We start from the raw sequence: 18,541 nt of genomic DNA, 5'->3' as shown, positions 1-18,541 counted from the left end.
TTTGATTTGATAATTGATGTTAAAGTTATGCATCAGAATGAATGGTTGGTTTGGGATAAACTAAGTCATTAATTGCATCAGTAAAACTGTGCTTGTTGTAAAACTGTGCATCTGAATGGTGATTGAAGTTAAAACAAACTGGATCAGTGGATCTGAATGGTTCTTTGCTGCAAGCCTGCATCTGAATGGTTCTTTCCTCTTCATGTAAAACAAACTGGATAGTGGATATTACAAAATCCACATAGAAAATTAAAAAGAACATAAATGTAAACCACGAGGTTTTGAATAATGGTCAACGGTCAGATTTTGTGAGGCAGCTTTAGTGTTAAGTGGATTTTACATATCATTTGATATATGCTTGATTTCATTTGGTTTATCACGGTATACACCTCATAAGTTTGTAGTACTAACTACTATCCTCTTATTATTTTGTGTGAATTAGATGAAGTCAAAGGCGTCAAAGGTCTCAAGGGCCTCAAGCTCAAGTTCAAACTCAATGAGATCAAAATCAAAAAGCCCTCAGGATCAAACAAACTCATCTTCGAGTATACCATCGGAAGTAAGTAGTCATATCTTTCTATTACTTTTGCCCTTGTGTTTAATAATTAATTCATTAATTGTGATGAATCTCTTATTTGAAAAATTAATTGTATGATTCTCTTATTTTAGATGGACATTGTTGGTGAATCAACTCCGCCTCAAAACACCATGGTGGCACCTCGACAAACTCCTAGTTCTTTTGGTGGATCCGGAAATCCCGCCGATGCAACTTCAAAAGAAGGTGACCAACATGACCAAGTAAGTAAAGAAGAAGCTCTTTTGGAATCATTAAAAAGTCATGAAAGGTCTACAGTTTGGGAGCATTTTGAAAGAAAAATTGAGGGTGGTAGAGTTAAGGGGTTGTGCAAGTATTGCGCTCAATCATATATGGCCGACCCTGATAAAAATGGTACAACTAATTTAAGAAACCATATAGCAAGATGTAGAAGCTACGGTCCTAATAAGAAAATATTTGCCGCAAATAGGCAAAAGATCTTAACTTTTGCCGGCACGAAAGATAAGTCGGAAGCTATAGGATTTTCTCAAGAAGAAGTAACTCAGGCTTGTGTTGAGATGATAATTATAGATGAGTTGCCTTTTACTTTTGTTGAAGGAGAAGGTTTTCGCCGTTTTTGCATGCAAGCATGTCCTATGTAGAGAGTGCCTAGTCGTAAGACAATTGCTAAGGATGTACTTAGCTTGTTTTATTCCGAAAAGGATAAATTGAAGAGTCAATTGAAGACATTTAGGGTGTGTCTAACAACGGACACATGGACTTCTATTCAACAAACCAATTATATGGTTCTCACCGCCCATTTTATTGATGATGATTGGATGTTACATAAAAAGATTTTGAATTTTTGTGTCATTCCAAATCATAAAGGAGAATCCATCGCTCAACTTTTGGAGGAATGTTTAGTGGAGTGGGGTATAGAGAAGGTGTTAACCATTACGGTTGACAATGCTTCCGCAAATGATTCTGGTTTAAGGGGCTTGGTGCACCGAATAAGTGGGTGGGGGATTCCTAATGCACTCTTGCATGATGGAAAATATTTGCATATGAGGTGTGTGATGCGATATTTATACGCACACAAACTAAACCCTATTTGTGACAATTGTAGTAATGATGTAAGTAGGGATCGTTCTAACCGGGGATTAACTAGGGATGCTAAATACTTGACTCAAATAAATAAAACTAACTTTTAAAACACTAAGACAAACTAAAAGACTCAAAACAAGTTTAAAAGACTCCAAATACTCAAAAACATAAAATAAGACAAATCAAATGAATAAGACTTAACAAAATAAGGGGGGTGATTGTGGTTGGACGAGATTAAATTAAACGGACAGATTAAAATTTAAAACAGATAGTAAAGATGAATGTGATGAAAATATGGATGATGGAATAGCTAAGGGGTTCTTCTCCACACATGTTACACTTGCATACAATATTGATTCTCAGTTGGTCTTTCGATAAATTATGAAACTCAATGCTCCAAGTTAATTAGGTCCGCTTAAATTAACTTTCAGATTTCCCTAGATTCGTTAGATTGAATGGAATACGCATTACAACCAAATTATTCTTAATCAAAGTCCCTAACTATGGAATACGCATGATAGAGACATTCAACAAAGATCATTAAGTTCAACGGAAATCATAAACATCGACGAGGCATTTGTTACTATGGAATACGCATGAAACTTATGCCAAGAATTTCGTTTAACGCGATTGTTTATAAGCAACCTCCACTACTTGTGAATATAAGTTCATTACGATTAGGTGAAATTCACTTATATTCTAGCGTCATATTTATGCATGAAAATTAAGCGCGCATTCTTAATAAACATTCATAAATAAGTTATCAATCAAACGGTTAAACAAATTGAATCCACAACTTATGAAATTCCAACCAAAAGTAATCAATTCATAATGCAAGCATAAACATGTATTTTGAATCACCCCCTAGCTAAAGGGGGTTTAGTTCCTCATAACTTTGAAATCAAAGAAACACCTAAACATTCCAACAACTCAAACTTGAATTGTATGAACGTTTAGGCACTCTTCTCTTCCATTACAAAACAAAGAAAATTGAATTTAAACATTGAAATCAAAGAAACACCTAAACATTCCAACAACTCAAACTTGAATTGTATGAACGTTTAGGCACTCTTCTCTTCTTCGTTATTATGGCACAAGGTCTAAGGGATGTTGTTGGTGTGTTGAATGGATTGGGGACTTATGGAAATGGATGAGGAAAGATAGAAAATGGAAAGAAACCCACGGCAAGGAAGGGAATTTCAGGATGTGAAGATGGTGTGTGTTTGTGTTGTGGTGTGAGAAATGGAGAGATGTGAATTGAATGAATGAATGCAAGGGTATTTATAGGGGTAGTGGAGGGAACATATGGCTGTTTGTTTAAGCATTTGTGTGGAGGAATGATGGAAAAACAGCTAGGACACATGTGAAAACTGGAATTGCACAAGGGGAGCAAAGGGAACCCACGGCATGGATGGATTTGTGCATGTGTTGGCTGATTAAGATTGTGGAAATGCAAGGGAATGCACGGGTTAGGTTTGAAGAAAAGGTGTGTGAATGGGGTAATTGAATGATTAAAGTGCATGTGGATTTAAAGAATGAGTGGTGGTGTAATGATGAAGTGAATGCATGTGACTTGTGAATACAAAGAGAAGGGGAAAAACTGGAAATGCTCAAGGAGTGCACGGCATTGGGGGGGGAAAAATGATGGCATGAAAGTGAAGGGATTAGTGGTGCATGTGCATGTGTTTTAGGTTGTGAAAGCATGTGGATTAGGTGGAAAGAGGTGGATGTGCATGTGAGTTGAAATGCATATGTTTAAATGGTTGAAATGTGTAGATGATTATGAGTATGATAAGTGATAAGTGAATGATATGTTAAGTGATAAATGAATGATATGTGGTGAGTGATAAGTGAATGAAAGTGATAAGTGATAATAGGGCTAGTTTAAAGGGCTAGGGTTTAAGTACATAGAATGGGCCTAAAATAGGTTGGTTTGCATGGCATAATATGTTTGATTGGGCTAGAGGTTTTCCATGGCTCAAAGGATTTGTTTGATTGGGCTAGGCCCTTTGTTTGATGTCCCCAAAGAGCATACAAGGCTTCAATTTCGTCCATCCTCTTTGCTCCATGATTAAGCTATCCAATCCTTGCCCAAAAGTGCCCCAAATAGCCTCAAAATGCACTTTCTTGCTCCCTAAGCCCTTAGAACCTGAAAACACACAAAAGAAGCATAAAGGACTAAAATAACTAGAGAAACATAACGTAAATGCACGAGAACAAGCCATTTAAGTCGCATGAATATGCTCTTATCAAACTCCCCCACACTTATCTTTTGCTAGTCCTCGAGCAAAACAGAATAAAAACAAATAAACAAAACGACACTAAACACGTAAAACACAACCTACACCTTCCAAACAATCGTTTCAGGGATTTCCAATGCGCATGACAAGTTAAAAATCATCATTCCCACAGATTTTAGTCATCTTCACACTTAATTACATTCTTAATCACAGTCACCACATACTATTTCACAATTAAGTATTTAAAACCATGTTTTGAATGTAGTAACATGCCTTAGAGAATTTGCTCAATTCCTTACAAGATATGCACTCAGTTTTCACTCAGATTTTCTGACTACACACCCTAAACTAGTTATATGTGAGAAGATTGATGTGAACATAAAAACGAACACTCACATATATGTATTTCAAAGGAAGCAATTTCTGGAGTTAATAAGCATGTTTAGATATGATCTCATGAATGGAATGCTACTACTTAGAATGAGAACCAGTGATTCCATAAGCTCATATCAATTCCAAACTCCACAAATTGAAACACATAACACTCAAGATAGAAGCATAAGGGTTGAAACGGAGCTAAAGGTGTTTGGCTAACAAAGAAGGGATATGGAAAACAAAGGTTCTTAAAGAAATAGCGAGCAAAGCATTTGAATTAACGTAGAATTCACTTTTGAATGAAAACTCAACTTTTGAACAAGGGGGAACAAGGTCTTTTTCCTTTCTTTCTTTTCTTTTCTGTTTTTCTTTTTCATATGTTTTTCACAATTTTTTTTTTTTTTTTTTTTTTTTCTTTTGACTCTCAAAACATACATAAACACTTAAGAACAAAACATTCTCTCCCCCACACTCATTTTCTTTCATAATGTAACTCAAAAGGAATTCATTTAAGTCATGCTCACTATCATTTAAGAACAAGGGTGTGGATTGTCCTAAACTAGGCTAGGTAAGGATAATGTGGGTTAACAAAGAATAAAGGCTAAACGAGGCTCAACGGGGTTAAAACTTACAACAAATACGAAATATGGGAAGTAAGGCTATTTGGTTATGGTGGCAACTACACAACTTCATCTTGATATATGTTATGCAAATCAATGTCATGCTTTGAATGAAACGGATATAAGTTCTAGCATTTAGTTCTATCATGATACAATTGCATTCTAAGTAGCAACCAAGCAAGGAATAATGAGATCATGCAACAACTTTTAGAAAACAAAGAATCACAGAAAATAACTCTCCAAAGAAGGTAATGGCTCGAGTCTCACAGGGTTGTAGCGTTTGTTTGAGTTCCTTCCTTCAAGCATGTTACTAAAACGAATTTTTCTTTTATGATTGCATGTGAAGTCATACATTATAACCATAACCAAGCATATACCAAGAGTAAATCAAACTTTTCTCTATGTTAATAACTCTTTTTAACAGTCATGCAATTACAAACCAAATCCTTATCATAACGTTGGAAGGTACCCTAAGACACAAAAACAACTCAAAACACTCTTTTTAGGCTTTTCAAAAAAATGTTTTTCAAATTTTTATGTGATTTTCGGAGTTATAAAACAAAACACGCTAAAACAGTTTAAAAACACCTTAAAAACATTTAAAACAGCAAGGAACAACACTTGAAGTTATGGGTGATAAAATTCAACGAATTTGCATCAACATACTTAGTTACCCCCCCCCCCCCACACTTAAATCAAACATTGTCCTCAATGTTTTAAGCATAGATTCACACAAAGCATAAGTAAATACACAAAAAGCACTTAAACATACTAAACATGGCATAATGTAAATAACAAAGAGAAGAGTTTAGGGACGCAAATCTGGTTGTGGAATGTAAATTCCATCTTCTCCTTGGTGATTGCATTGATGCTTGATTTTGTTGATTCCACAGGCTTACTCTCGAACTGGTTGCCGCCCATCGTTGATTTTCCTTTGTGCTACTGGGCTGGAGGATTCTTTTGGTCTTCCCCGAAGGTCTGAGCTTACCCCTTTGGTCTGTTTCTTTGTTCAATCTTTCCAATTCGTAATGAAAAGGGTTGGAGGATAACTCAGCCTATGTTTGTCTCCACATGCTTCAATGTATCATTTTCACTTGCCTTACTCGCTCCCCTTTGCAGAAGTGGTCCCTTCTCCGGAAGTGTATCAACCGTTGAAGATGACTACTCGAGAGCAACGCTAGGTAAGCAATCAGGAATAGATTCCAGGCAGTTGGCTCCAGAACGGAAGACTGACTCCAAGTGCCGGCTGATTGCTTCTTTTACTTTGCCATGCGAGTAAGAACAAGGACAAAGAAAAAGACAGGGAAAGAGCATGATATGAGATACTTTTGCTTTTGACCTTGATGATATGAGATACCTTTGCTTTTGAAGAAGCGGTGAATGAATCAGCACATGTATTTGTTGTGCTGTTTCCTCCTGGGTCATCTGTACTCCAGACATCTGGTATCATCTTTGGGGAAGAAGAAAGAATTGAGTATTTCGAAAGGCTTTGCTGGGAGTGCGCCCTCAGAGGTGAGGGAGAGTTGGGCATTTTCTTCAGGTTTGCCCTGCCATAAAATACGAAGGTCGACATATATAGAGATAATAGCAAGTGGTGGTACTTTTTACCTTTGTCGACAAACGTTTTGATCCCGCAACTCCGGCTTATTTTTGAAATAGTGGCGCCTCTTCGATATTTGAATACGCCTCTTCGATTTCTGAGCAGGCGCCCCTTCGATTTCTGAACGACACGTGGTAGTGCAGATGCGGCTCATTTTGACAAAGCTGCACGCGTCTTCTGAAAAGCAGAGAAAGCGTCGCCGAACTTTGCGCTTGTCGGCTAAAGATGTGTAGTTGCGATGATGGCGTCCACGTGTTTTCAGCTTTGTCAGAAATCTTTTGACAAAGTTGAACGCGTTTTCTGAAAAGCCGAGGGAGCGTCGCCTAAATTACGCCGGAAATTCCGGCTTCTTGAATCGATGGACGCGTCGCCTTGGCTTTTTATAGAGCTATCGATCACCACAACAAACACACTCTGAAGATTTCCCATTCTTGAAAATCGACTCCGACCCTTTGAAATTTAACTCCATCCCTTCTCTTTGAACACTTTTGAAAAATGGCAAACTCATCGAACCTTAGCTTGGAATTGAGCCTTAGCAGTGATACGGGCGCACCGCGTCAAGGTAACGTATGGCGCCCTTCTTTCTTTTCTTCTAACGGTCCTCTCACAGGTGAAGACTCCGTGATGCAGGACGCCACAACAGCTACAATAGTAGCTAGGAACCTCCTCACTCCAAAAGATAGTAGACTGCTGTCAGGACGGTCCGATGAGTTGGCCGTTCAAGAGTCCCTCGCACTTAGTGTTCAGTGTGCGAGTTCTGTGTCCAACATGGGCCAACGCCTGCTTGCCCGCTCCCGTCAGGTGGAATCATTGATGGCAGAGGTGGAAAGTCTCAAGCAGGAGATCCAGCAGCTTAAGTATGAGAATAGAAGTTTGCATGTGCTTGCAAATAACTATTCGTCGGGCATGAAGAGGAAGCTTGATGAACTGCAAGAATCTGAGGGTCGAATTCACAGTGACCGTCAAAGGCTTGCGGCTTATCTCCAGAGGCACCTGTTTCCTGGGTCATCCAGCGCTTGGCCAAGTATTGAGGCCTGGAATGCTCTAGCTCCGATGCCTTCTGCCCCGATGTCTTCTGCCCCGATGCCTCCCGCTTCTATGCCTTCTGCTTCGATGCCTCGTAGTGGGGCTTCAAGTAAACGCCCTTTGTGAAGGCTCCATCTTTCTTTGTTTAGCAGTGCCTATCAATAAATCAAACATTTTCTCAATGTTACAATCATAGACTCACACAATTAATAAACAAACAACAATAACTAAACAACCTAACAAGGCAGAAACGAAATAGCAACAAAGAGAAGAGTTTTTAGGAATCTGGAATTGGAGTGCTTTCTAAGTCTTCCTTTGTTGAATGCATGGGTTGCCTCCCAAGTAGCGCTTTCTTTTACGTCTTGCAGCCGGACGGTACCTCCGTTTAAGCTTGACTAGGTTCCACGGCATGGAGGGGTACCTCCTCCACGACATGCTCCTCGAACATCTCGTACTAGGGCTTCAATCGATGCTCATTCACTTTGAATTCTTGCTGCGTCCTTGAACTTTTGATTTGTACTGCACCATGAGGGAAAACATTAGTGACAATAAAAGGACCAACCCATTTGGAACGCAACTTACCCGGAAACAACCGAAGGCGAGAATTGAACAACAACACTTTCTGCCCAATAGAGAACGTCTTGGCACGAATCATCTTGTCATGAAATGCCTTTGTTTTCTCCTTGTAAATCCGGGCATTCTCATATGCTTCATTTCGGATTTCATCAAGCTCACATAATTGAAGCTTCCTATGTAAACCTGCGGCATCAAGGTCCATATTGAACGTTTTGACGGCCCAATGTGCACGATGCTCTAGTTCGACGGGAAGATGGCATGGCTTCCCATAGATGAGCCAAAAAGGTGACATCCCAATGGGGGTTTTGTAGGCAGTGCGATACGCCCACAATGCATCGTTTAAGCGCAAACTCCAATCCTTCCTTGTAGGCCCCACGGTCTTCTCAAGAATCTGCTTGATTTCCCTATTCGAAACCTCGGCTTGCCCGCTCGTTTGAGGATGATAAGGTGTGGCCACCTTATGTGTGACATTGTATTTCTTGAGCAACGCCTCGATGGTTCGATTACAAAAATGGGAACCTCCATCACTGATTAGCACTCGTGGCATTCCAAACCTTGCAAAAATGTTAGTTTTCACAAAATCTGCAACCACTCGAGAATCATTAGTTCGGGTGGCTTTTGCTTCCACCCATTTCGACACATAATCCACAGCAAGCAATATATAAATAAACCCATGTGACGAAGGAAAGGGACCCATAAAATCAATACCCCAAACATCAAAGATTTCAACACTAAAAATGGGGGTTTGCGGCATTTGCTGTTTAGGACCAATATTTCCCGTTCTTTGACATCTATCACAAGACATGCAAAATGTTCTAGCATCCCTAAAGATGGTAGGCCAATAAAAACCACATTCTAACACCTTAAGTGCTGTTCTTTGAGTGCCAAAGTGTCCCCCACAAGCATAAGTGTGACAAAAGGTTAGAATAGCATTAAACTCAGAATCGTGCACACACCTACGTATAACTTGGTCAGGGCAATATTTCCATAAATACGGGTCATCCCACACATAAAACCGTGCCTCTTTCTTTAATTTATCACATTGGTGTTTAAGTAATTCTCTAGGAACATGTTTAGACACCAAATAATTCACCAAATCAGCATACCAGGGTTCACTTACCTTGACGGACATCAGTTGCTCATCTGGGAATGTCTCTATGATAGGCACGGCATCCTCTTCATGCACCATACGGCTCAAGTGGTCAGCCACCACGTTTTCACTTCCTTTCTTGTCCCGGATTTCGATATCGAATTCTTGGAGAAGAAGCATCCATCGGATAAGCCTCGGCTTTGCTTCCTTTTTCGTGAGCAAGTACCTCAAAGCTGCATGATCAGAATAAACGATTACTTTAGTTCCAATTAAATATGAACGGAATTTATCTAAAGCAAAAACCACAGCTAGAAGTTCTTTTTCCGTCGTGGAGTAGTTCAATTGGGCATCATTGATAGTTCGAGAGGCATAGTATATGACTTGCGGCCGTTTGTCTCTTCTTTGTCCTAGAACAGCTCCTAATGCATAGTCGGATGCATCGCACATGAGTTCGAACGGAAGGCTCCAATCTGGAGGTACAATAATGGGGGCCGAGACTAGCTTCTCCTTGAGTTGGTTAAATGCCGAATTACACTCTTCATCAAACTTGAATGGCACATCTTTTTGAAGCAATCGTCAAAAAGGGTTGGACATCTTGGAGAAGTCCTTGATAAAACGCCTATAGAACCCTGCATGGCCAAGAAACGAACGTACCTCTCTAACCGAAGTAGGAGAGGGTAAGTGACGTACAAGGTCTATTTTCGATTTATCTACTTCAATTCCTTTTTCTGAAACAATATGTCCTAAAACTATACCTTGTTTCACCATAAAATGACATTTCTCCGAATTCAAGACAAGGTTAGTTTCAACACATCGTTTCAAAATTAAGGTCAGATTATCCAAGCAATTATCAAATGAACTCCCAAATACACTGAAATCATCCATGAAAACCTCAATGATCTTTTCAACAAAATCGGAAAATATACTTACCATACACCTTTGGAAAGTGGCCGGTGCGTTGCATAAGCCAAATGGCATGCGACGATAAGCAAATGTTCCAAAGGGACATGTGAATGTGGTCTTCTCTTGATCATCCGGGGCTATCACAATTTGGTTATATCCAGAGTATCCATCAAGAAAACAGTAAAAAGCATGACCGGCTAACCTTTCGAGCATCTGGTCGATGAATGGCAAAGGAAAGTGATCTTTCCTAGTCATGGCATTTAGCTTCCGGTAATCGATACATACTCGCCAACCTGTTTGAATGCGGGTTGGCACAAGCTCATTCTCAGCATTCTTCACCACTGTCACTCCGGACTTCTTTGGAACACATTGCACTGGTGACACCCAACGACTATCAGAGATCGGATAAATCACTCCACAATCAAGAAGTTTAATAATCTCCTTTTTCACAACTTCCATCATTGGAGGGTTGAGACGGCGCTGAGCCTCTCGAGTTGGTTTAGCTCCCTCCTCAAGAAGTATACGGTGCATGCATGTGGTAGGGCTTATTCCTTTAATGTCGGCCAAAGTCCACCCTATGGCCGTTTTGTGCTCTCGCAGCACCCTCACAAGCTTCTCCTCCTCCATTGCCGTGAGACTTGATGAAATGATGACGGGCAATGTTTCGCCTTTTCCCAAAAACACATACTTCAAATGGTCCGGCAACGGCTTAAGTTCAAGCGATGGTGCCTGAACAACAGAAGGTAGCATCTTAGTGGAAACTGAATTTGAAAGTGAGAGTGGAACCTTACCATATTGTTGTGGCAATGACTCAAGGGCTGCCACAACCTCAATTATTTCTTCACTAGAACCCATTGCAAAGAATTCATCCTCCTTGCCGTGGCCTTGCATTGGCCCAAATCCTTCATTTTTGCGCTCTATGGCCTTAGTGATGGTTGTTTCCAGGGCGTCCTCGTTCAATTCTTCAAGGTATACCTGCGCCAAAGAATCGATAACATCAATGGAAAAACAAGAATGGTCATCAACGGGATATCTCATAGTTTCAGAAATATTAAAATCAATCACTTCCCCATCGAATTCCATTGTCAAGGTGCCTTTGTATACATCAATCTTCGTTCGGGCCGTCTTCATGAATGGCCTACCAAGGAGAATCGGCAAAGATGTAGAATGGGCTGAATCCTCCATGTCTAGGACGTAGAAATCAGCCGGAAAAATTAAATGGTTCACCTGCACAAGCACATCTTCCAAAACTCCTTTTGGATACGCGTTAGAACGATCGGCCAATTGTATAATTACACCATCTTGTTTTAATTCACCCAAATTCATAGATGCATAAATAGAATAAGGCATGACATTTATGGATGCACCTAAATCAAGCATGGCATGTTCAAAACGATTATGTCCAATCACACAAGGAATCGTGAAACTACCGGGGTCTTTGCACTTGGTAGGCAGTTTACGTTGCAAAACAGCGGACACATTCTCGCTTACCTTCACTACCTCTTTGTTTGCCCTTCTTCTCTTTGTATTGCATAGGTCCTTGAGGAATTTAGCATACTTTGGAACCTGTTTGATTGCATCGAGAAGCGGTATGTTCACTTGCACCTTCCGGAACGTTTCAAGAATGTCCTTCTCGCTTTCTTCCTTTTTTTCTTGCATGAACCTGCTAGAAAAAGGTACATTGGGCAGATTAGGACGTGAAGTACATGAATTTGAACTTAAATTACCTGATTTGGCCGAGTTAGGGTGATCTGCCTCAGGTTGTGTCGTCTCTTCATCTACTTTCTGGGCAGATTTGGGATTGTTTGGCTCGGTCCCAACTTCTTTTCCACCCCTTAGGGTGATGGCCTTGGCGGATTCGAATCCTCCCTTTGGATTGACTGTGGTTGAGCTAGGAAGCTTTCCTTGCTCTCTAATCTGTCCAAGGAACTTAGAAATCTGCCCTATTTGTTTCTTCATATCCATCATCTCTTTTTCGTTATTTGCTATCCGGTTGTTTTGATTTTGCAATCCCTGCGAAATAGAGGTTAGTAATTGCATAGCTTGATCACTTTCCAAGGACGTACCTGAATGAGATGATGCCGAAGGTTGTTGGGGTTGTTGGGGTTGTTGGGGTGCATACGGCTTGGAATAAAAACCAGGGGGGTTTGGCCTAAATCCTCCTTGTTGGGCAGCTTGTTGTGGCTCCCTCCATTTGAAGTTTGGATGGTCCCTCCATCCGGCATTGTAAGTGTTCGAGTATGGGTTGTTTTGATTTTGTCCTTGGAAACCAATTGCATTGGCAGATTCCCACCCACCATCCTCGATTAGTTGAGGGCACTTGTCGGATGGATGCCCTTGAATTGAGCACACGCCACAAACTTGGTGTTCTTGTGCTTTTGGACCAATCACAACCTGAGAAACAAGAGAAGTAAGATTAGCAAGTTATGATTGAATTTCAGAAATAGCACTCACCTCATTTACACTTTGTTGTCGTGGGGCTTCCCTTTGACCCACTCCTTCATATTGTTGAGCGTTGAGCACTCGGTTGGCTATGAGAATCTTGGCATCCCTTGGTGTTTTGTCCACCAATGCTCCTCCCGCTGATGCATCAAGCATTTGACGTTCGATAGGAAGGAGGCCCTCATAGAAATATTGAAGGAGAAGTTCCTCCTTCATTTGATGTTGAGGACATGAAGCTACAAGGCCCTTGAAGCGCTCATAATAAGCCGGGAATGTCTCACCATGATTCTGTTGAATACCACTAATTTTCTTCCGTAGGAAAATCACTCTCGAAGTAGGGAAGAATTTCTCCAAGAAAGCACGCTTCATACTCTCCCACGAAGTCACAGTTCCCGGGGCTAGTTCGTAGAGCCAATCTTTGGCCTTGTCCATAAGTGAAAATGGAAAGGCCTTCATCTTCAATATACTCCCATCCACATTGACGGGGGTCATGCTCGAACAAACCACCTCGAACTCCTTGAGATGCTTGTTGGGATCTTCCATGGAAAGCCCATGGTACTTCAGAATGTGGTGCAACAAGCTTGACTTCAATTCGAATTCATCGGTCTTGTCTTGGGCAGCCGCGGGGTATTGAATGCAAAGAGGGGCTGCATTGGCCACACCTGAGGCAGAAAGCTCTTTAATGGTTCGATTGTCCACGGCCATGGTTGGTACTTCCTCTTTAACCCAATCCGTGGCTTCCTCTTCTACTTCAGGTTCGGGACTAGGAGGATTAGACTCTTGCAATTTCTTGTTCCTTCTCAAAGTCCTCTCGAAATCACCGTCAAAGTCGGAGATATGCTCACGAACAGGTTGTGATCTACGGGTCATAAACTAGTACCTACACACAAAAGTAAACAAGATAAGTAACCAACTTAATAGACTTGGCACAAGTAAGAAAACAAGTTGCCACACACGACACAAAAACACATACACACGGTGCAAAAAAAATTAAAACAAAACAGAAACTAAACAATTTAAACAAGACTCAAGACAAGGGACTAGCAACTTTGCCAATCCAAGGCAACGGCGCCAAAATTTGATGCGATATTTATACGCACACAAACTAAACCCTATTTGTGACAATTGTAGTAATGATGTAAGTAGGGATCGTTCTAACCGGGGATTAACTAGGGATGCTAAATACTTGACTCAAATAAATAAAACTAACTTTTAAAACACTAAGACAAACTAAAAGACTCAAAACAAGTTTAAAAGACTCCAAATACTCAAAAACATAAAATAAGACAAATCAAATGAATAAGACTTAACAAAATAAGGGGGGTGATTGTGGTTGGACGAGATTAAATTAAACGGACAGATTAAAATTTAAAACAGATAGTAAAGATGAATGTGATGAAAATATGGATGATGGAATAGCTAAGGGGTTCTTCTCCACACATGTTACACTTGCATACAATATTGATTCTCAGTTGGTCTTTCGATAAATTATGAAACTCAATGCTCCAAGTTAATTAGGTCCGCTTAAATTAACTTTCAGATTTCCCTAGATTCGTTAGATTGAATGGAATACGCATTACAACCAAATTATTCTTAATCAAAGTCCCTAACTATGGAATACGCATGATAGAGACATTCAACAAAGATCATTAAGTTCAACGGAAATCATAAACATCGACGAGGCATTTGTTACTATGGAATACGCATGAAACTTATGCCAAGAATTTCGTTTAACGCGATTGTTTATAAGCAACCTCCACTACTTGTGAATATAAGTTCATTACGATTAGGTGAAATTCACTTATATTCTAGCGTCATATTTATGCATGAAAATTAAGCGCGCATTCTTAATAAACATTCATAAATAAGTTATCAATCAAACGGTTAAACAAATTGAATCCACAACTTATGAAATTCCAACCAAAAGTAATCAATTCATAATGCAAGCATAAACATGTATTTTGAATCACCCCCTAGCTAAAGGGGGTTTAGTTCCTCATAACTTTGAAATCAAAGAAACACCTAAACATTCCAACAACTCAAACTTGAATTGTATGAACGTTTAGGCACTCTTCTCTTCCATTACAAAACAAAGAAAATTGAATTTAAACATTGAAATCAAAGAAACACCTAAACATTCCAACAACTCAAACTTGAATTGTATGAACGTTTAGGCACTCTTCTCTTCTTCGTTATTATGGCACAAGGTCTAAGGGATGTTGTTGGTGTGTTGAATGGATTGGGGACTTATGGAAATGGATGAGGAAAGATAGAAAATGGAAAGAAACCCACGGCAAGGAAGGGAATTTCAGGATGTGAAGATGGTGTGTGTTTGTGTTGTGGTGTGAGAAATGGAGAGATGTGAATTGAATGAATGAATGCAAGGGTATTTATAGGGGTAGTGGAGGGAACATATGGCTGTTTGTTTAAGCATTTGTGTGGAGGAATGATGGAAAAACAGCTAGGACACATGTGAAAACTGGAATTGCACAAGGGGAGCAAAGGGAACCCACGGCATGGATGGATTTGTGCATGTGTTGGCTGATTAAGATTGTGGAAATGCAAGGGAATGCACGGGTTAGGTTTGAAGAAAAGGTGTGTGAATGGGGTAATTGAATGATTAAAGTGCATGTGGATTTAAAGAATGAGTGGTGGTGTAATGATGAAGTGAATGCATGTGACTTGTGAATACAAAGAGAAGGGGAAAAACTGGAAATGCTCAAGGAGTGCACGGCATTGGGGGGGGAAAAATGATGGCATGAAAGTGAAGGGATTAGTGGTGCATGTGCATGTGTTTTAGGTTGTGAAAGCATGTGGATTAGGTGGAAAGAGGTGGATGTGCATGTGAGTTGAAATGCATATGTTTAAATGGTTGAAATGTGTAGATGATTATGAGTATGATAAGTGATAAGTGAATGATATGTTAAGTGATAAATGAATGATATGTGGTGAGTGATAAGTGAATGAAAGTGATAAGTGATAATAGGGCTAGTTTAAAGGGCTAGGGTTTAAGTACATAGAATGGGCCTAAAATAGGTTGGTTTGCATGGCATAATATGTTTGATTGGGCTAGAGGTTTTCCATGGCTCAAAGGATTTGTTTGATTGGGCTAGGCCCTTTGTTTGATGTCCCCAAAGAGCATACAAGGCTTCAATTTCGTCCATCCTCTTTGCTCCATGATTAAGCTATCCAATCCTTGCCCAAAAGTGCCCCAAATAGCCTCAAAATGCACTTTCTTGCTCCCTAAGCCCTTAGAACCTGAAAACACACAAAAGAAGCATAAAGGACTAAAATAACTAGAGAAACATAACGTAAATGCACGAGAACAAGCCATTTAAGTCGCATGAATATGCTCTTATCAGTGTGTTGCTCATATTCTCAATTTGGTTGTGAATGATGGGATAAAATTGTTGAATACGGCTATACAAAGCATTTGAAATGCGGTTAGGTACGTAAGATCTTTCCCCCAAAAGTTGGAAAGCTTTGAAAGGTGTGTTGAGAAAGTGAGAATAGAGAGCAAAGGGCTTGTGATTTTGGATGTCCCTACTAGGTGGAATTCCACATTTTTAATGTTGGAATCGGCTTTAAAGTTCAAGATGGCTTTTGATAGATTAAAAGTAGATGATGGTCATTACCTTCCGTACTTTGTTAAAGACAATCATGATAATATGAGGGAGAGGCCACCTTCGATGGATGATTGGAGTGAGGCGGGGATATTTGCAATCTTTTTGAGACCTTTTTATGAAGTCACTTTAAAAGTATGTTGTTCCAATACTCCAACCGTTCATACTAGTTTTGGTGATTTGTTTAAGATCAAAATTCTCTTGCATGAAAACAAAGATGATGAACTTTTGTCTATGATCTCCAAGTTGATGCAAGAAACATATGACAAGTATTGGGGTTCACTTGAGGACATGAATCAATATCTTTTTATAGCACTTGTGCTTGATCCTCGCCACAAATTAGAGAAAGTCGTTGATTATTTTGAGATACAATTTGGTGAGGACGAAGAAAAGGTTGAAAGTGCCACAAATGTGGGTGAAGGACTTGTTGATTGATCTTTACAAGATTCATGAAGATATGTCTTTGAGAACACAACAAAGTATAAGTGGTGGTGGTAGTTCTCAAACGACAAGAGGAGACTCTTCATCAAGCATGACCGAAATAGAAAGAAAGTTGAAAGAAAAAAGTGAAATGAGAAAAGCAAAGAGAGCCCGGGTTGTGCATAATGATGTAGACAAGTATCTTTCCGATCCTAATGAAGGAGAAGAAGAGGAGAACTTTGATGTATTGAATTGGTGGAGAGTGAATGGGGTTTCTAAGTACCCAATTTTGGCACATGTTGCAAGAGATCTTAGCTATTCCCGTATCAACCATTGCTTCGGAATCCTCGTTTAGTACAAGTGGACGGATAATTGATCCATATCGTAGTTCTTTAAGTCCAAAAATGGTGGAGGCTTTGATATGTACTCAAAATTGGCTTAGGTCCATTCATGTTGCATTACATCATGAGCCAACCATTGAGGAGATGGAGTTTTGTGAAGAAGTTGAGAAAGGTAATTTTATTTATTGCATTTGATTTTGTTAGATTATTTTAAATAACATTTTAATTAGTATCTTTTCTTTTATTATTTGTATGTAGAAATGGCAAGTGGAAGTTCAAAAAAAGGTGATATGTTGCCCCCTAGGCCACCCAAGCGTTAGCAAGCAAATTGTCATTGAAAAAGTATGTGGATCACTCTCATTGTGGGGCACCTTCCAAAATCACTTCAACACATAAAGAATGCTATTTTAGGTGTGGAAGACTTGAAATTTGGAATGTTTATTTTAGTCTTTTAGATGTAGAATACTTGAACTTTGATGTTTATTTTAAGTTTGGACTTTTGGAAGATTTAAACTTTGATGTTTATTTAACTTTGGACTTTGGAACACTTGATTATAATTGAACTTTGAATTGAATGTTTATTTTCATTGTCTTTGAGACTATGATTATATTAGAAATTTGGAATGCTTATTTTGAGTCTTGACGATTATGTTGAAATAGGACTTATTACAAAATGGCTGCAAGTTGTTTTCATATACTTTTTTTAAGCTACTTGGAAAAAAAATTAAAAAAAAAAAAAAAAAAACCGAACCGGGCCGAAACCGAACCGAACGCAAACCGATAGAAAACCGAACCGAACAGTAATTTCGGTTCGGTTTCCGGTTTTCGTAAAAAACCAACCGAACCCACCCCTAGTCTGGGAAGCTTTTGCGGTGTGTTTGTTTGACAGTCTCAAGAGGGACTGGTTTAAGTAGGATTATTATCTTACGTTTAGTGCGAGCCAGAATTGGAGACTAAGTTGGACTCGTCTCAACTACACACCTCGCTAAATGTCGATAAATAACTCTGAGCTGCAATATCTAGGATTACCAACCTTGTTACTTCATCGTTCTTCTGGTGAGCTATAGATAAGAAAGTGGAATATAGTTTTTCATAGTTATAAATAAAAGAAAAAAAAATTAGTCCCAGTTACTCCAACATTAGTCATAGTTACTCCAGCACTGCATCAGACGTTTTATTATTCTAGTACTGCTTAGGTCATGCCAAGACAAGTTTAGTTCCTGGAGCTAGTCAATCTATGGCAGGTCCTTCAAAATTAAGTTACTGTATGAGTGGACTAAGAACAGTGCACATAGTGATAAGAAAGACATGAACAACGATACCGTGATTGAATATAAAAAATATTGACAGGAAGTGATTTCACACTCTTTTTAGCATCTTGCACATCCTTTGTTCAATTCTAGTCATTGATTCCATTTGACTTGTTCAATCTGATGCTAAAAAGGATGTGAAAAAATTACTTCCCTATATTGACGTATTGACACTAAATATCAACAATATATTAATAATATCTACCAAATATTGAGGATAAACCGACAACATCCACTGAGTATGAACACTTCCAGTCTTCCACTCATGCCAACAACGACAAACAATAAAAAACGGCGGTGGAGAACCCAGATCATGGGCAGACCTACATAGGTCCT

General features: G+C 39.4%; 1 pseudogene; it reads left to right on the top strand.

The window, feature by feature from the left end:
- The first annotated feature begins 669 nt into the window (after positions 1–669).
- On the top strand, positions 670–17,221 carry LOC148696435 (zinc finger BED domain-containing protein RICESLEEPER 1-like; annotated as a pseudogene).
- Positions 17,222–18,541: the final 1,320 nt, after the last annotated feature.

This window comes from Pyrus communis, chromosome 6 (assembly GCF_041283825.1).
Source record: "Pyrus communis isolate YQ-2024b chromosome 6, ASM4128382v1, whole genome shotgun sequence".
In the NCBI taxonomy this organism is placed as follows: Eukaryota; Viridiplantae; Streptophyta; class Magnoliopsida; order Rosales; family Rosaceae; genus Pyrus; species Pyrus communis.
This window is presented reverse-complemented; position numbering and strand designations above follow the sequence as displayed.